The 20,450-nt window shown below is 45.3% G+C and overlaps 1 pseudogene; it reads right to left on the bottom strand.

Annotated features, from left to right (window-relative positions):
• Window positions 1-7,044: 7,044 nt before the first annotated feature.
• Window positions 7,045-18,796, bottom strand: LOC129038079 (putative butyrophilin subfamily 2 member A3; annotated as a pseudogene).
• Window positions 18,797-20,450: the final 1,654 nt, after the last annotated feature.

Raw genomic sequence — 20,450 nt, 5'->3', positions numbered from 1 at the left:
TGGCAGTTTGCTAACATTTGCTTGCATGAATATGGGTACCTGAAGGAGGAGATTTTACTACAGCATCAAATAAATGCATACATGGAAAGAAAGCCAGACACAATGCACATTTTTAAGCACCTCCAGCATCCAGACTTAGGATCTGTTATCAAATAATATAATGTTTCTGGTTTCCAGAGGCAGTGCTGATTGACATTTTTTACCTTTTTCAGGAAACTTTTAGTGCAGGTGTTTCTGAGCATCTTCATTCGCCCTCAGCTCCTGGTTTGTGCTATATTGCATTTTCCTGTGTACTTATTTCTCGTGCTGCCAGTGGAGTACATATTATCTGAAGCTGGACTCTAGATAGACCGCGAATGCCATCTCTGTAAGAGGTCTGTGGGACAAACTGGTTCTTCCTGTGGCCTAGGACCTCAGAACACACTTTTTGGATTTGCAAGTCAGTGATCAAAACTCCTAAGATTAAGATGTGACTGGGGCTGATGAAATTTGATTATATTGTAACAGTTTGAATTTAGGCTGTGTAGTATCTGGTTGAGATGGCTGGTCCCTTCTGCATCATGCAGTCTCCCTTTCTTCTTGGTGATAAAGCCTAATTTTCTTGGGTACTGCAATAGGCTCTGCTATCTCATAGATACCAGAGAGCAAGGGACTAAGTTGGAATCAATAGTTTGTATGTAAAGTTGTGGGCTTGTGCTTCTCCCAGAGATCCTTCAGAATGGAGGCCAAGATAGCTGGGAGTGTGAGTGTACACTCTCCGTACTTCCCTCTTCCTCTTGCCTTGGATGTAGACTTTTGAACTAGAGGTGCGGCAGCCCTCCTAGAACCATGAGGCAACCCTGAGGTTGAAAGCCACATGCAGAGACAGCAGAGAATGAAGTCAGAAGCAGGCTGGGGCATGAATGATATCTCTGAGCTGCCAGGTCAGCCCTGGACTACTGCCATCTAAATTCATTTTACATGAAAACAAACAACAACATCAAGAAAAAACAAGAAAACCCTTGTTTTGTTTAAGCCAATGGTATTTCTGGTCTCTGTTACCAACAGAATCCCACAATTTTTCCCTCCCCCTTTTCCTTCCCAACAGTTTATCGTAACACTTCTAAAACATAAAGCAAAGGTGAAAGAATTTTTGGTGAATACCAATATGCCTACCATGTAGATTATAGTGATATACTTAATATTTTACGAAACTTTCGTACTTTATTATAATCCATACCACTGTTCATTCCCTATTTATCCGTCATACTTATTTATTTAAATGTTCATTTGCTCATTTTTCTTTCTTTCTTTTTTTTTTTTTTTTGGTGAGACGGAGATTTTACTCTTGTTGCCCAGGCTGGAGTGCAATGGTGTGATCTCGGCTCAACGCATCCTCCGGCTCCGAAGGTTCAAGTGATTCTCCTGCCTCAGCCTCCTGAGTAGCTGGGATTACAGGCGTGTGCCACCACGCCCGGCTAATTTTGTATTTTTAGTAGAGACTGGGTTTCACCGTGTTGCCCAGGCTGATCTCAAACTCCTGACCTCAGGTCATACGCCCGCTTCGACCTCCCAAAGTGCTGGGATTACAGGCGTGAGCCACTGCGCCCGGCCCATTTGCTCATTTTTAAATTCACAGTCTATCAGAAGCTGCGCTGCTTGAAATTATATCAGTAAGAATGATCACCCCACCCTTGCCTGAAGGATCCAAGTCATTTTGACACAGCAGCTGAGGTGCTAAGCTTCAGATTAGGAGTTTCTGGGACCAATACTTTGTATCGTTGAACTTTGTGGTTTCCAAAGTATGAGGCCCTGCGTCCATTTCTCATGCAGTCCTTTATACTGAACTCTGAGAAAGAAGTCTTGGGAAAGAAATGGATGTGAAATGGGGCAGAAATGAATTCAGTGATTCAACAAATTTTTATTGAGAACCTACCATGTAGTAGGTCTCAGCCACTGAAGTTCAAAACTAGTGAGGAGAGGTTGCATAACAGAGTGGATAAGAGCACTAATTCTGAAACCAGGTGGCCTGTGTGACCTTTGGCCAGTTCCCTAACTTCTCTGTGCCCCAGTTTCCCTACCTGTAAAATAATGACAGTAATAGTACTTGACTTTTAAGAGTTGTTGCTGTGAGCATAGAATGAGACAACACATGCAGTTTGCTTACAACAGTGTATGATAAAAAAGTAAGTCACAAGAATGTACGCTAAATGAAAAGTGCACTCAGCCCTCCTTGAAGACCTAGGCACTTGATGTTATCTTCTCTTTGTCTTTTATAAGATCTAGTGCAGTGTCCTGCATGCAGTAGGTGTGGCAAAATGCCCAGAGATTTGTCTCCTTTATTGAGTTAGTCTCATCAAGAAATGTCCATTTCTCATGGTTATCTCACCTCTTGCTGCCATTAGGACCTACCATGAACACAAATTTTCTTTATGCTACATCTAGATATCTGTCAGCATGTCCCAGGCACACTGGCTTACTATCTACTGTCTCTAGGCTTTTTTTTTTTTTTTTTTCTATCTTCATCTGTTGTCATGCACAACTCATTAGCCCTGGAACCCAAAGCTGGTTAACTAATTACTCAATGTTTCTGTTTCTTCGTCTGTAGGGTGGAAATGAGACCTGGTCCATAAGTTATTTAAGGAAGAGTTAGCACAGCACCTGCATGTATTAACCCTAAATGAATTTCATTGTCTTCCATTCTGAAAGGCTTAATTCTGATCCCTGCATTGATGACTCCTAAATCCACCTCCCCTGGAGACAACATCAACAGTTGCCTGCTGTGAGTTGGAATTTTAGTGTGAAGGTTAAGGGAAAATATCTGAAAAGTATGACGTGAGAAAATGTGTACACTGAAAATAGCAGTGGGGCAGGTGCCAGGGAAGATGGGAGGTAGGGGGCGTCTTTTACATTGTATTCCATGGGATGATGCCTGCTGGGGTTGCACAATATATCCCGTCCTCATCCGGTGGGCCACATGTTAGGAGATAGGGAGACCAGAAAGGAAGCTACTGTGACACTCTAGGCAAGAAATGATGGCAGCTTGGCGATGAAGGAGAGGGACTTGATTGATTACTCACATTAATACTAGGAAATACTTACATAGAACCTGCTACAATGCTGGTATTGTGCTTAGAGATTTACATGTATTAACAAGATTCACAACAACACTAAGAGGTACCTTATTTCCCACATTTTATAGATGTAAAAGCTGAGGTCCAGGGAGGTTAAATGACTCCCCAAGGTCACACGAGTAGTTTCTTTCTGAGCTGGGCCTTGAGCCCAGGCTGTCTCGCTCCAGAGTCTGTGATCAAACCACTAAGCTGGACTATTGAAAGGAAGTACAAATAGCAGAGCTTGGCTATCAGTCGGATGTGGTGGGTTAAGAGAGAACAAGAGAAGGCTAAAATGACTCTTAGGTGGTGTCACTCATTCAGATAATGATGGGTAGGCAGGGTTGATGGGAATTTTATTTTGGATACACTCATTGTGAGATGCCTAGTGGGCACTGAGTTCAGGGAATCGTGGGGCTGGAGACAGAAATACAGGTGCCAGTGGGGGTCTGCTTATGGGATAGAGCTCTGAAAATGGATTGGACCATATGAGTATATGTGGCGTGAAATGAGAGCCCAGGACCAAAGCCTAAGGAATTTCAGCAGTTCTGGAGCAAGTGGAGCAAGAATTCTGAGAAAGATCTCCCTAGGAGCAGGGAAAGACCAAGAAGAGGGCCCTGGGGATTGATGAGGCAGATGCCACATAGGCAGGAACACCTACTCAGGCAGGTCTATGAAGAACTCAGGGTTGTCCATAAAGAAAGGACAGAAGTGTATAAAGACAAGCAAGGCCCAGTGTCTCACAGCTACAGTCCCAGCACTATGGGATGCTAAGGCAGGAGGAACACTTGAGCCCAGGAGATCAAGGCCGCACTCAGCTATGATCACATCACTGACCTCTAGCCTGGGTGACAGAGCAAGATCCTATCTCTCTAAAAAAAAAAAAAAAAAGCATGGCGGTGGGAGGGGAAAATAGAAATGTATAACGGATTTAATGATTGGGAATCCACTAGTAACTGATAAAACAATGTTTATGGTGTGGTACAGCAGTGGCCATCATCATGGCAAACAGTGCCTGATGACCATGCATGTGTTCTCTTTCTGAGACTTTGCTTGCATGGAAGTAGAGACCTAGAGAGAGGCAAGTGTGGTGTATTGCCCTGGGAAAGGGGAAGCAGGGCAGTTACAGTGGGAGAACCTTGAGCTTGTATATGGTATACCCTACAGACTCTGGAGTGGACCCGTTATGATTACTCCTCTTGCAGTTTGCAGCCTGTACTTTCCCTGAGTGTGAGCTGAACCTATGGCTTGCTGCCAACCAATAAAATATGGTAAAGCTGATGGCATGTCCCTTCCATGACTACATTATGTAGTGTAAGATTCTGTCTTGCTAGCTGACCCACTCTAGAGGCTCTGTCTTCCTGGCTGGTTTTGAAGACGAAAGTAGTCATCATCGGAGACCCACATAGCAAGGAGCTGAGGTGGCCTGTAGGAGCTGAGAGCAGCCTCCAGCTTCAGCCTGCAGGGAGTCCTTCAACTGTAAAGAAATGTATTCTGTTAACGACCTGAGTGATCTGAAAAGAGGACTCTCCCACAGTCAAGACTCAAGATGAGGCTACATACAGCCTGGCCAACACCTTGACTTTTGCTTTGTAAAGTTCTGAGCAGAGAAGCCCTCTAAGGTCTGCCTGGACTTCTGACCCACAGAAACTAAAATGATAAATGTGTGCTGTTTTGGACCACTAAGTTTGTGGTAATTTGTTAAGCAGCAATAGATCACTAATGCATTAAATTGAAACAGGCAGTGGCAACAATCATGAAGATACAGAAGACAGAAAGAATAACTTGTGTTTCCAGCCCCGATCTGTTGCCTGGACTGCACATTAATTATTATTGCTATCATTTTATTTATTTACTTATTTACTTATTTTTTGAGATGGAGTCTCACTCTGTCTCCCAGGCTGGAGGGCAGTGGTGCAATCTCGGTTCACTGTAACCTCCCAGGTTCAAGTGATTCTTCTACCTCAGCCTCCTGAGTAGTTGGGATTACAGGCACATGCCACCGCACCCATCTAATTTTTGTATTTTTAGTAGAGATGGGATTTCGCCATGTTGGCCAGGCTGGTCTTGAACACTTGACCTCAGGTGATCCACCTGCCTCGGCTTCCCAATGTGCTGAGATTACAGGTATGAGCCACTGTACCCGGCATGCACATTTATTATTGACCTGCCTACTCTACATCTCCACGGGGATCTCTAGTAAGCTCCTCAACCCGAACGTATCCAAAACTGACCTTGGATTCTATGCTGGCTCCTCCTCTGGCCTCCAAAATGGACTTCTCCTTCGGTTTCCTCATCTCTGTAAGTAGCATCTGTACCATTTCTTAGGATTAAAACCTTATGGTCACCCTTGATGTCTTCCTTTTTCACACACAGCATTTAGGTTTACCAGCAAAGCCTTTTTACTCTGTCTTGAAAATAAATCCAGCATCAGATCATTTCATGGCTCCTCCCTGGTACAAGTCATCAGCATCTCCCCTCTGGATCACTGCAGTAGCTCCCAGCTGGGTCTTCAGGCTTCCATCCACCACCCCTACACATAGCCCATCTTGGTCTAGCATCTGAAGTAAGTCCAGTTTTTTTTTCTGCCAAGCCTTCCAGTGGCTCCCCTCTCACAGGTAAAGCCCAGGTTAGCATGATGACTTTCAGGGGCATATATGATCTGGCCCTCAACCCCAGAGGTTGAAAGAATCACTCTGTATCGGAGGAACCCACCCCCAATAATTCTTCGTGGGTTCTTTTCTATTTTTCTTAAGTGTCACCTGGTCTGAGAAATAAAGGGAAAGAGTACAAAGAGAGAAATTTTACAGTTAGGTGTCCAGGGAAGACATCACATGTCGGCAGGTTCCGTGATGCCCCATAAGCCACAAAACCAGCAAGTTTTTATTAGTGATTTTCAAAAGGGGAGGGAGCGTACGAATAGGGTGTGGGTCACAGAGATCACATGCTTCACAAGGTAATAAAATATCACAAGGCAAATGGAGGCAGGGCGAGATCACAGGATGGGGCGAAATTAAAATTGCTAATGAAGTTTCAGGCACACATTGTCATTGATAACATCTTATCAGGAGACAGGGTTTGAGAGCAGACAACTGGTCTGACCAAAATTTATTAGGCGGGAATTTCCTCTTCCTAATAAGCCTGGGAGCGCAATGGGAGACCGGGGCTTTTTTTATCCCTTATCTACAACTGTAAAAAACAGACATTCCCAAAGCAGCCATTTCAGAGGCCTCCCCTTCGGAACGCATTCTCTTTCTCAGGGATGTTCCTTGCTGAGAAAAAGAATTCAGTGATATTTTTCCTATTTGCTTTTGAAAGAAGAAAAATATGGCTCTGTTCTTCCTGGCCCACAGGCAGCCAGACTTTAAGGTTATCTCCTTTGTTCCCTGAACATCGCTGTTATCCTGTTCTTTTTTCAAGGTGCCCAGATTTCATATTGTTTAAACAATTTGTGCAGTTAACGCAATCATCACAGGGTCCTGAGGCGACATTTATCCTCAGCTTATGAAGATAACGGGATTAAGAGAGTAAAGCAAAGACAGGCATAGGAAATCACAAGAGTATTGATTGGGGAAGTGATAAGTGTCCATGAAATCTTCACAATTTATGTTCAGAGATTGCAGTAAAGACAGGCGTAAGAAATTATAAAAGTATTAATTTGGGGAACTAATAAATGTCCATGAAATCTTCACAGTTTATGTTCTTCTGCCATGGCTTCAGCTGGTCCCTCCATTTGGGGTCCCTGATTTCCTGCAACAACTCTGGATTCTTTCAATAATGTGCCTTTTTGTAACTGCAGTAATACAATTTTGGACTATTTAAATTTTTTTCATTCCTGTTGGATTATTGAATTGTCTCAAACCTAAAATACTACCATTCAAGTCAGAATTTTAGATGCCAGATTGTATTAGTCAGAATTCTCCAGAGAAACAAAACCAATACCATATAGATATAGATATATATGATGAGCAGGCGTTTATTAGGGAAATTGGCTCATGTGATTATGGAAGCTGAGAAATCCCATGACAGCTTGTCTGTAGGCTGGAGACCCTGGGATGCTGGTAGCATGGCTCAGTTTAAGTCTGAAAGCCTCAGAACTAGGGAAGCCGATTGTGTAAATCTCAAAGTGAAAGGCCTGAGAACCCAGGGCTTCCTGGTACAAGTCCCAAAGTTCAAAGGCCCGAGAGCCAGCAGTTCTGATGTCCAAGAGCAGCAGAAGAAGAATGTCTCAGGGGAGAGAAGAATTTGTCTTTCCTCTGCCTTTTTGTTGTATTGGGCCCCCAGCCAATAGGAGGGGAGAATTTCCCACTGACTCACATGCCAGTCTCTTCTGGAAACACACTCACAGATACATCCAGAAATAATATACCAGTTGTCTAGGTATTCCGTAATCCAATCAAGTTGACATCTAAAATTAAGCAGCTCATGGATTCACTCCCAGGATCCACTATTCCAAATATGGTCTGGGGATGTCTAGGGAGAACTCTGATATACTCCTAAGGAGTCCCCAATCTTAATACTATTTTCATCATCATCATCATAATATAACATTTGTTGTCTTTGATCTCATTCTCTCGGTAGGGTACAGTAAGGTTTTTTGGAGCCTATATAACCTATGATATACCAATAGATTTAATACAAAAGCAGATATGAGAATACAAACATCTTCCATTAAGCCAGACATCAGATTTGAAACAAGTTAACCAGTGTCACACTTCTTGTTTTTTTGTTTGGACACAACAGTTGATTTTTCAGAAAGCATTCTATTTATATTAACCTATATTTGGTTCATTCATTATATTTTAACATGAATTAGTAAATAACATTTTAACATTTTCTGTTTTAATGTCAAATGCCATAAATATTAACAAATATCAACCCAAATAAACAAAAGCTCCTCAAGGCCCTCAGTAGTTATTAAGTGTCTAAAGACATAATCAGACCAGGAAGTTTGAAGCCACTAGTGCCCCCATTGAACTTGAATGCTGATGTAGACCTGGTCCAGTACCGCCTTGCTCAATCAGGACCTCAAACCTCAACCACATCCAAGGACTGAGTACTGACTCCTTGTTTATTGCAGGACACGTGAGCCAAACCACATCCACATGTCCATATTCTTCATTCATCTTTGTCCCAGGTCCAGGCCTGTGGGTGTGTGCTGTGGAAATCCTGGGGTTGGGTGGAAATGAGCCATCATCTGCTGGGACCCCTTAGCTGTTATGGTGGGGCTTAAGCACCCTTACAACCTTGGTCCCTCCCAGCTCTCTGGTTCCACTTCATCTATCTGTGACCTGCATATCTGGTTCACTCTCCCCTCTGGTGGTCCTGTGGATTCCTCTCTCCTCTCACATCCTGGCGACTCCTCTTAGCCTCATTCCAAGTCCACAGCATCTGGTGCCAACTGACATACTGGGCTCAATGTGGTCACTGTGATGTTAAACAGCAGGTTCACTACCAATCAGCTTCTCACACTTTCTTCCTGGCTGGGAGCTATGGAACAACTAGTTCCCTATGCCTGGATTCCATCCCATAGTTACAACCAAAGGAACTACTAAAGCCACACCTAATGAGGAGGTGAACAGGGGCTGAGGTCTGGAGTGGGTGTGAAAGAGGCAGCTGGAAGATGTTTGTGTGACCAGAGGGGAGGAGGGCGTGTCTTCCACCAGAGGCATTGTGCAGTGGCTGCTGAGATGGCCAGGGCTTGTTTCCATGGCTGTGAGACTAGGGAACTGATTCTGTGGGCTGCGGTGGGTCCCTGCTCTGTGAAGTGTCCAGCCCTCTTCAGGCACCGTGACCCCACTGGCTCCTGTGATTGCGGAGCAGATTAAGATTTGGCTGTCATAAGACCCGAAGCTGAAGAAGGGCCTCACAGGCACAGAAAAGGCTGAATAGGGAAATGTGTAGATGTGTGATCTGTCCCTCATGTTGTAGAAGGAGACATCTCCAGCTTCATAGTCCAGGAAGACACCCACCTGGCAAAGGGGCTCCTCCAGACAGAGAATCCACTTAGGGGAGGTCAGGGCCCAGTATTTCCTTTTATGCATCTCCAAGGTCCAGAAGCCATTCTGAGGAAGTAGCGGGACCTCCCATTTCCTCTCAACATGGTCTCTACAGATCCCCACAGTCCACTCAATCACATTTTCCACATCTACCTCCAAGTAATGTTTCCCTGAGGCGAAGCTCTCCTGGCCCAGGACACAAAGCTGACTGTCGAATCTCTCTGGGTTGTCCAGCATGCTCTCCCTGGAGGGGTCCAATGTCACACTTTTTTTGTCCTCTGACACAAAGAGATAGGGATGAGCAGTGTCTGGGTCCAGGACAACATTGGCTGCAGAGGAAGACTCAGGAACTCTGTGTGGTTCCTGGTGCCCAGAGAGGTCTCAGAAAGCTGCAGCAGGATCCCCAAGTAGGGGCCATTTCCCTGAATGCCCCCTGATCCCAGGCAGCTCATACCCGAGAATTACTGAAGCTGCACTTTCTTTTTTTTTTGAGACTGAGCTTTGCTCTTGTTGCCAGGCCTGAATGCAATGGTGCGATCTCTGCTCACCGCAACCTCTATCTCCCGGGTTCAAGTGATTCTCCTGCCTCAGCCCCGCAAGGAGCTGGGATTACAGGCATGTGCCACCATGCCTGGCTAATTTTATATTTTTAGTAGAAACAGGGTTTCTCTCCAAGTTGGTCAGGCTGGTCTCGAACGCCCAGCCTCAGTTGATCCTCCCGCCTCTGCCTCCCAAAGTGCTGGGATTACAGGTGTGAGCCACCATCCTGGCCTCTGAAGCTGCACTTCTGTCTCTCCAGAGACAGAGCAGCACCCTCAGGTTGAGAAGAACTGAGGCTTTATGAAATCCAGAGAGTTTAGGAAATGAGCCCAAATTAATCATTCACATTTTTAGCATTCTAAGATCTATTCCCTTTTCTATTCAAGACCTATGATCTCTGGGACTTTCTTTAGTTAGAAACTGTCCAACTTGGCTCAAACCAGCACAGAGGCTTTATGTCCTGCTGCTCCTCTCCCCAGTGGATCAACTAAGGTGAGTCTTTCCCTTCACGCTGTCCTGGAGGATAAAGGGTCTCTTCGTTGGTCCTATGTGTTCCTTTTACCAGATGACAACTGATTTAAATGACTGACAAGGGCACTCCTCAAGGATAACGGAGAAAAATAAATGTCCCCAAAAGAAAACCTGCTGCCTGAGGGGTCTGTAGGCAAAGGTAGGGAGGAACTATTCCCATCCAGTTTTGCTTCAACAACATGGGTCTGATGTCTGCAGGTATGACTTCTGTATACCTACTGGATCAACAAACTCCAAAAGGAAAAAAAGATTATGTCTAGGGAAAAGGGATTTCAATAGGAAAGGAAAGAAACTGCTAAAAGAACTGGGGAAAGAACATATAGGTAGGTATAGGAAATGTAGGTGCCTACCTAGGTACATTTCCTGTTGGTGCAAGAAATGCTCCAGACTCCGGGCATTCTGCCGGCCTCTCCCATCTACAGTTATTCTTACTTATTCAGTCTACCTTTCTATTGCGTTAAAATGATTTCCTCCATTCCTCAAGTTAATATGTCTGGTTGTGACATTTTGCTATTTGGTCCCAAGTTGACAGTGGCAATTTTGAAATTCACCTAAAGAGGAAGGGTCCGTGTGCCATGGTATCTGGTAAAGCTTGGATTCTGTGGTGCTTATGGGCAGAGGGGCTCAATCATAAGATGGGAAGTGCTCACTGGGAGTGGGCAATTGGGTTCTGTGCTCTCCCACCCACCCAAACCCCCTCCCCTGGCAGGCTATATACACACAAAGTATAAGTGTTCTCTTAGGAGCAGAAAGGCATTTCTGGCCACTTATTTGTATACCATTCTGTCAAGCTGATTGGGAACCTTTATAGCCTCTTGCCAACATGTGCCTTCAACTATGCACAGTCTACATCATCCCTAGTATATAAATTGCTAAGACAGCATTGTCTTCTTTCAAATTGATCCAGAATCAAAGAGCAAAAACCACTGAAGCATAAATCTTGGGGAGGCTACTATATATGGAAACCTCTGGTAATCATGTATTAAATTATTCCAAAAGAGAAAGGATCCTGGGATGTAAACCATAGGGTGGATTGAGAGAGCTGCTGGGATTCCCTGACAAAAGAGACATGATGCATCATTGCTGGGACACTGTTGATGAACTGACCCCAGTTCCCTGCTATCCCCACCTAGCCCTGGGACCCTTGCTCATCTCCTCTAAGGAGTACTGTTAACTGGCTAGCGGGAGAGAGCTGAGATCTGAGGGAGCATCAGAGGCACTCACCAGCATGTAAGAATGTTCTTCTCCATCCTGCAAGGGACAGACAGTTGAATGTCATGAGATGCTGCTAAATGAGCAGAACACAAATTGTACATGGAGTAGTTCAGGAAAGGCTAAACTTATGCAATTCTTCAGAAGTTGCTCTGAAAAACAGAAACGAAATCATGTCTTCAACAGAAGAACTAAAAGAAGTCAGGTTTATAGTAAACAAAACAGGAACGGTCCTTTCTATGAACAGCAACATCTCCCTTCCCTCATGCCTAGGGCACTGTCAGAAACCAGAAATGATATATGATCAGGTGGCTGGGTAGTACCAGTACATTGTTACACTTGCTTTTGCTCAACCATTTAGTACTTTATGTAGCCAGGTGAATGAGTGCAATGCAGGCAAAATGAAAGAACAAAAGCTCTGAGAGATTCATTCCAAGGACATGAGAGTTCCAAGTCCTTGCTGCTGCTGCTGCTGTGCATTTCCTGTCTCTTCCGCATGCTGGTACCTGGCAGAGTTGTGTTCTTTCTATAATGGTGAACTGTCCTCCTACTCTTTTACTTTTTTTTTTTTTTTTTTTTTTTTTTTAATTAGACACAGGGTCTCACTTTATTGCCCAGGTTGGTCTCGAACTCCTGGGCTCAAGTAATCCGCCTGCCTCAGCCTCCCACAGTGTTGGGATTCAAGCCGTGAGCCACCATACCTGGCCTCTTTTACCTTTTATTTGAATTTCTTTCTCTTTTTCCACATGTTCTTTCTCCAGTTCCTTTAGTGCAGTTTCTTTCCTTTCCTGTTCAAACCCCTTTTGCCCTGACAGAATCTTTTTTTTCCTTTTGGAGATTGTTGATCCAGTAGATGCATACGGCAATGGATATCATCAGAATAATCATGATAACAGGCAGGATCACCCCACACAGAGACCTGCTGGGCATAAAGGATTCTGAAAAGGCAGCCAGAAATGTCCACTTAGTTTGAAACAGAACATCCAGGTGAGAGTGCCCCTAGCAGCACATCTCAAGAGCTCCTCAGCCATCTGCTCTGTCAGTTTCTCCCTCAGAAAACTTGGATGGAGAAAGTGATGCTGGCTCAGCCCTGGCTGACACCTCAGTAGCTTCCAGGGCCAAGGCCCAGAGGTAGCAAAGCAGAAACATCTGGAGTCACTGTGGGAAGGACCAGGGTGCATAAAGCTAACCTGTCATGCTGAGTCAGTGCAGCCACCACCCTGCCTCAAGCCACCATTACTCACATCTGGAATACTGCAGTGCCCTCTTTCTTATTCTGCCCTTACCATCGGTAGTCCATTCTCAGCAGACCAGCCCAAGTGAGATCACGTTAATTCTTAGCTCAAATCCTTCCAATGCTTTCCAAGTCACTCGCTCTAAAAACCAGTCTTTTTGTGGCTTGTGATGCCATGTATGTGTTTTCATTGCCTCTGTGAATTCATCTCCTCTCACTTCCTGCACTCACTCCATTTCAGCCACAGCAGCATCACCTCCTGAGGGTCCTGGAAACTGCCAGAAATGTTCCTTCCCCTGGCCCTTTGCATATGCTCTTCCTGTAGCTGGGTTGCTCAGTCCTTAAGCATCTGATGGTTCCTTGCCATCAGACAGGATGACTCAATTCCCATCTTTACAGTGAAGTCTTCCCTGACCATTCTGTTAATAATTGCAATGTCTCATACCCCGTCTCTCTTTATTCCCTCCATGCTTAATGTTTCCTACAGATGTTCAAACCATCTGATAGAGTATATTGTCACTTATTTAATCACTTTTTGAGGGAGGAGATCTTGATTTATTTTGTTCAATGATTTACCCTTGGTTTCTAGAATAGTGTCTTGAATATACAATATGCTTCTTGAGCATTTGTTGAATGAATTATGAGTGTATATCAATAAGGATTTTCCCCAGCTCTGTCCCTTGGAAAATCCCCTGGGCAGGAAGGAATGGCTGCAGCATACAAGAACACCAAGTGTAGAGAGTCACCTCTCCACACCACTCTTCCTCCATGTGTCACGGTTGTTTTCAATGTTTAAAAATTGCTGCATCATAAGGATCTTGCAGGAAAAAAAAAATAATGACTAGGTTCGCCCTCAGAGAAGAGGCTCCTACTCCCAAGTTTTGGGACTCTTTGATTCTCCTTTTGTGGAAAGGGGTTAGAGAAGCTTCATATCAGCTGCAGCCTCCAGGTCCTCAGGGCCCAGGACCATTCATTCCACCCACACTACTGCTCCCATCCCCGCTCTGGGCTCCATCTGTGTGCTGAGGATCCTCCATGCACTCAATGAGTCTCAGAGAGCAGAGAACTAACCTGGAATAAAAATGACACTTTCTTTCTTCTGGCCGAGCAGGGTGTCATTGATAGAGCAGGACACGTTCCTCACGGACTTGTCTCTGATGATCACAGCTGTGGTGATCATGAAGCGGCCGTCTGCATCAGGGGTGGAGACCTCCTTCATGGCAGACACGACCTCACCGTAGGGGTCCCTCCACACTGTGAGGGGCTTTGGGTACCACCCTCCAGATATGCACTCCAGCCGGATGCCCCCATCCTCGTTGTCTCTCATTTCAATGAGGGGCTCAGAGTCCAGTCCTGGGGAGAGATACCAGGGCGCAGCCAAAAGGCAGTGGTGTCTCAGTGCCTATTGCATCTCTTCTGTGAAGAGAGAAAGTAAAGGAAAAAAAGAGGGAAGTAGGAAGCAAGAAATAGGAAGGAAGAAGAAAAGGATGAGGGTAAGGAAGAAAGAACTTTGATGTTGGAGAATACCAGCAGATCAATGGGCCACACAAACTGTGAGCTCTCTAAGAGGAAAGGATCCAATTGCACCCTTTTCTTTGTGGTCCACCTACAGGCCCCATCACAGCACCAAGCATCTATGTGTCTGCTATAAATGCTGTTCATTTTATCCTGCCAGATTAATTTTCTCACTTAAGGTGGGTTTGTCAACTCCAACTTCAAACAGGCAGGTTTTGGATTTCACTTTCTGGTCCCAGGACAACTTCTCAGTAGACCTCAGCTTCCAGAAGCTCTTGAATAAAAAGAAGAACAAAAATCTGCCAGGCAGGCAGAATACTAAGCAACCATTTGACCTAAAGGTATTGACTTTTCTGTCTAGTTTAGGGCTTCACGTAACCACAGCTCTCTCCCACCCACAGGAGGTGATGGTTTTTAGGAGCCTCAACATGGTAGCCTGCAAAACCAACTCTAATCCTAATTCATACTGTTTACCTCCCAGAGGATCCGTCTTTTAGGCAATGTCTCTTTTGTTTTTTAGAGACAGGGTTTTAGCTCTGTTGTCCAGGCTGGAGTGCAGTGGCAAAATCATAGCTCACTGTGCCCTGTAGTCCCGGGCTCAAGAGATCTTCCTGCTTTAGCCTCCCAACTAGCTAGGATTACAGGCATGTTCCACCATGCTTGGCTAACATTTTATTTTATTGTAGAGACAAAGTGTTGCCCAGGTGGGGCGATTTTCTTATAGTGCTTTGAGAACATCAATTTATTAGAAAGATCTGGATGCTCTTGGGATTAAGATAACCATATCATTTTTTCAATATCAGAGATCATCACCAAAAATCCTAAGAATCTAGACTTACCCTAACTACAATCCATGTTTAGTGAATCTTCAATAAAAGTGAATACCAGGTATGAAAGAGCTGCATGGTCCTAGGAGACCCTTAAGCCATGTGTGAACACCCAAACTTCTTCTGAGTAATTCCTTTGTAAAGTCTCCAAGTTATGGCAAAGACAGGAAATTAAGCCAATAACTTAAGTCTATTGCTATGGCTCAATTTAATTATTATTATTATTTTTTGACACAGTCTCACTCTATCACCTGGGCTGGAGTGCAGTGGCATGACTGTGGTTCAGCACAGCCTGAACTTCCTGGGTTCAGGTGATCCTCCCACCTCAGCCTCCCAAGTAGCTAAGACTACAGGCATGTGCCACCATGCCTGGCTAATTTTTTTACATATTTTTTAAAGAGATGGGGTTTTGCCATGTTGCCCAGGCTCACTTTAATTTTTATCAAGAGATAAAACTACTTGTACATTTAAAGGCTCAGTGGAATAAGAATTAAAATAACTCAGCAAATTGGGAAACAAAGTTCTTCAAAACATTCCATGAGGTTCAATACAGGCAAGCATGACAAAATAGATTTAAGGGCAAAATCAGCCGGCCAACCAACCTAACAAAGAGAATACAATAAACAAACAAACAAAAAGTCCTAAGCAGCCCAATTCAGAGTGGGAAAGGCCGGGCCAGTGTCAGTTTTACAGAGAGGGAGGAGCAGATTCCTGCCATGCAGAAACCATAACTGGTCAACCCTGCAGTGCTGCTACAAACACAGCCTTGACACAAGATCAAGAAACTCTCCTTCCACGATATTCTGTTTGAATCAGATGCAAGGTTGCCATTGTGAGTAGCAAAGATGGGGTCTCCTACTTGTTATGATTTGAGGCCCCCTGGGAAGGACCCAATTCCCTAGTCCTCACCTCCTCTGGTCTGATGGAGTGAAATGCCACCAGATTATCCTGCACCTGAAAGGTTTTTTCAGTCCTCAAATATATCTTTTAAAGCACAATAAACTAACCCCAAGACTGAGGTAATCACTTAATGTCATTTTAGCAAACTCCTAGAAATTCCAGTTTAAATATATTTCTATGTTGAAACCTTGTCTATTTCCTGTCAGCTAAATTCTTACACTTCCTCTGTGGAGTCAGCAGGAACATAATTTTGCCTCTGGGCTAGGCGCAGTGGCTCACGCCTGTAATCGCAGCACTTTGGGAGGTCGAGATGGGCAGATCACATGAGGTTAGGAGTTTGATACCAGCCTGGTTAACATTGCAAAACCCTGTCTCTATTAAAAATACAAAATATGCCAGGCGTGGTGGTGCATGCCTATAATCCCACCACTCAGGAGGCTGAGGCAGGGAGAATTGCTTCAACTTGGGAGGTGAAGACTGCAGTGAGCTGAGATCGTGCCACTGCACTCCAGCCTGGGCAGCAGAGCGAGACTACGTTTCAAAAAGAAAAAAAATTGCTTCTGTATTAAGTCTTGGTTTAATAAAACCCTCTATTTACATATAAGTCACTCTCTTTGCAATCAGCATTTCAGGAAAGAAGTCAGGATTAATATTTATCAAGAAATAAGATTTCAAATATCGTAGTTCTCTGGGCAGTCACTGTTTATTCCAGCTGTCCGAAGACAATTACTGATGATGTCTCCTCTCACCCTCAGAAGTGCACAGTTCAATGCTAAGTCAGGCATAAGACTTCTCTTCCGAGATTCACCATTTTCCCTTGCTTAGCCTCAGCTGAGTTCTGCATGTGCTTCTCAAGAAGTCAAGCCCATGGCTTAGCAGGGCAAACTCACTCATGGTGGCCCTTGTGCGGGAGGAAAGATTTTTCCCTGGAATCTTCTTTTCATAGGGAGAGTGTCCCTGTGGAAAGGGGATCCAGGAAAGAGGACTGTGCTGGTCTGCAATGGGCTGGAATTTAGAAGAGAAACTTTCCCCAAAGTCACACTGTGCCAAAGCAGCAAAGCAAAGTGAAGCGATGCACCTGCCACCACGAGGTGCAGGATGGCCTCATCGTAGGACCTGCCTTCTTGGAAGTAACAGTAGTAGATGCCGTTATCCTGGGCTGTGACATTGTGTATGACCAGGGCCATGCTGCCCCTGCTGATGTCTTTGCTCACAAAGGTGGTTCTCCCTCAGTACTCCTCCATCTGCTCCTCTGTTCTCTCCCACCATTATACACACACACTGTGGGGGAGAACTGAGACTGGAACCACCGTGCCTCCATGTCCTCAGCATTTTCCTCGGGTGACAGATGGCAGCGTAACATAGTGTTTTCTTCCACCATGGCCAGGATGGGATCAGTGGGCCCCACAACAGTGACCTGGGCTGTTCAACAAAGGGGCAGAATCAGACAAAGACACCAGCCATCACATCTCTAAGGCAGGAAAGGAAGCAGATATTCCAGGGACAAACATATTCTTTCCATGGTCATAGGGTCTCCTTGCGCTGAGAATTCTGGGGACGAGTAGCTGTGGCTAGTCGACAGCACGCCTGGGAGCAGTAACTATGAAATCTGCTTCTGTTTCATGAAGGAAATCCTGGGAAGCCTGCCCTGAGCACCCTCTGTCCACCCCGTGCCTCATGAGGAGAATTTCCTCCATTCCCCCATCTAGCGCTGTGCCTGAGAGTAGTGTAAACTTGAGCCGTGCAATAGGGCACCTACCCACTAGCTAGTTCCAACTGAAATGAACTGTAAGTGTAAAATAGACACAGGATTATGAAGATATAAAATTTCAAAATGCTGACTAAGCATTTAAATATTCATATTTGGTTATTTGGGGTGAAACAAAATATAGTACACACATTTATTTCATGTTTCTTTCTACTTTCTTAAATAAAAAGTAAAATTTAATTTTTTTTGAAAATTTGCAATTGCACATGCTCTTGGCCTTTGTGCCTCACTGTTTCTTTTGGACAGTGTTGGTATAAATTCAGTGAACATGTTCAGAATGAAAGGGTAAGTCAACAACTCCACAGTTCTTCTTTCTTTCCCTTTGCAGACTACAGGGTTGATGTTCCTTTCTGATAGGTGACAGCAGCAAGTGGCACACATCCCTACCTGAGACCAGTGCACACAGGCTGAGGAAGAGGAGGAAGAGGAGTGAGGCTGGCCGGGAGAAGTGCAGGGCAGCAGCTGATTCCATGAGCACTCAGGGCAGGCAGGGACAGGAGGCCTAGGGTTACAGAGGAGAATTAGCCTAGGAGTCTTGGCACCTCAGTGCTGGTCGGGCCCAACCTCTCCCGTCACTCAAGCAGGTCTCATCAGTGCCCCAACTTCAGGGAGTCCCCTGCATCCGAAGGCTCAGGTATCTCCTGAGAGAGGGATTCCTTAAACATTCCATGAAGTAAGCCATCAATGCAAAGATCAAGGGGGTCTTTTTCCGTCCTCCTCGGCTCACTTGTCTGGCCAGAATGCGGTTTCTTCAGTTGTCGCTGGATTCTACCACACCCTCCTCCCTTCACTTTCTCCTCCCCGCGATCCACGCCGGGCCACCGGAGGTAAAGCCAGGCGAGGCCGCGCCGCCCCACCGGTGGGCTTTCCCTCTCCCAGAACCCCCTCTCATGTCCACAGCGGATCCCGCTACTCCCACCTACCGCCTTCACCCCGGAGCTGTAGCGCCTCCCCTCCCTTTCCTACCTTCTAGAATTAGCGTGTAGTTTCTTTTCTCCTTTGGTCCTCAAATGACGATTCTCCAGTCGTCCCCCTTCTCTCCAACCTTCCCAGGGGCACAGGCACTACTAGTCACAAACTGTCCCAAAAGAGGAGAAAAAGGATTTTCTTTGCCTCCACTTACTCGCGATATGTGAAGTTGCGGGACCAGGGATCAGATTCTCTGGGCTTCCAGTGTCCCAAGATTTCCCTAAGTATTTTAGAGTCCAGGATTGGCCGGGTGTGAGTGAACCAGCCAATGCTGTCGAGCCTTATTTCTCAGCAGTTACTAGGTAGAATACACCGAATCACAAATTTCAAGCAGCAAATAACCTTTTGAGATTATCAGGTCTTTTTATTTCCTTTTTGTTTGTTCGAAAGCAAGATACTTTTTCTCTCCTCTCTCTCTCTCTTTCTCTCTCAAGCCTTGAGATTCCCGAGGCTGGTCCCCGAGGTTGGTGGCTTTGCTAGTATCCACAAGGAGAGGCTTCTCTATGTAGAGGGCGATTTTGCTGGGGAGGAAACATGAGGAGGAAAACGTAAGCCGCCCTCTTTCCAAAGCCAGAGGACTCTTGTCTAAGTTGCTGGCTTTGGAGGTTGGGCCTGGAGCACGGAAGGTCTTGGGGGAAGCAGGCATGGCTGGAGCAGGAGGGGTAGCAAAGGAAAGAAGACAGCAGTTGCAGTGGCTGTTATGAAGGCCTTGTCATTCATTCCAAAGCTATTGGATAAGAGGTGCTGAGAATACTGAGTGAGGATCAAAAACCCTTTCCCTCAGGCAGGTGGCATTCTGGTAGGGACAGAAGATGGAAGTGAGCAAAACTTTCTAGTTGGCCTTGACTTTCTGCCAGTAGGTGGTGGGGTTGAGTCCAAGGACCACACACACACACACACACACACACACACACACACACACACACACTGGCACACATACCCTCTTCCCTCCAAAAAAATCCCTTCTCCACAGACTAAATCTTGTCATTGTAGAGATATCTTCCAGAATAATCTTCCCGAGGCTCAGCTGTGAATATGTCCCTCAAGTGTCTAAATGCTTAGTCTGCAGGTCTCCAATTCCCTTCTGATTCAACTCAAAACTTTGCAGTTAATACGCTAGCAATGGCTCCACAGTGGCCTTGCATCACAACGTTGCACTCCCTGTGGCCAGCGCTCCCTTTCCCATGCCATGCCTTTCACTTGAATTGCTTGCTCGATCTCTGCCCCTTGAAATCCTGCCCAGACTTCATGCCTACTTCCTCTAAGAACAACTCTGAATGTTCCTGCCTGAAGTGTTCTCGGCCTCTTCTGACACCGAAATCTTTTGCTGTTCCCATGTCCTGTCTTGTATTATTGTTATTCAGGTATGAACTGTGTCTTTGCTGTGGCTACAGTACCTGCTCTTCTAGGCTGACTTTTGCAGGATGTGATTCTTCTCTCCTTATAGGGCTCAGCCTTAGCTCTGCTCTCAGCTGTTGTTCAATGCATGAATGACATGCTCAGGGTAAGGTCATTCCCACCACAGCATGGCCCAGTTCCTGGAATCATTCGGCATCAGAGTGTGAGAGACAGGTGGCAGCAGGATTAAGCCACTCTAGGTCAGAAGCTCAAGGACCAGGAAGGAGGACCCAGTAGGTTCCTTCTGCAGAGAAAGCTCTATGATGAGAACGAGCTAAAGCAAGTCCTGAGAACTGCTTTTTCAATTGGACTGACCCTTATACTGTCCCTTTCTGAAACGGCAGCATCACCTATCACTTGATGCTTCTGGAGTATAATTAAAATTGGATTGTAGGTTGAGTGGCTAATGAGGATAAAATCATAGTAAGTATTGGATTGTTCCAGCCAAGCCTGGACTGTTCTTTG

This window comes from Pongo pygmaeus, chromosome 5 (genome assembly GCF_028885625.2).
Source record: "Pongo pygmaeus isolate AG05252 chromosome 5, NHGRI_mPonPyg2-v2.0_pri, whole genome shotgun sequence".
NCBI classification, from domain to species: domain Eukaryota; kingdom Metazoa; phylum Chordata; class Mammalia; order Primates; family Hominidae; genus Pongo; species Pongo pygmaeus.
The sequence above is the reverse complement of the archived record's forward strand: the minus strand, read 5'-3'. Positions and strand labels throughout refer to the sequence as shown.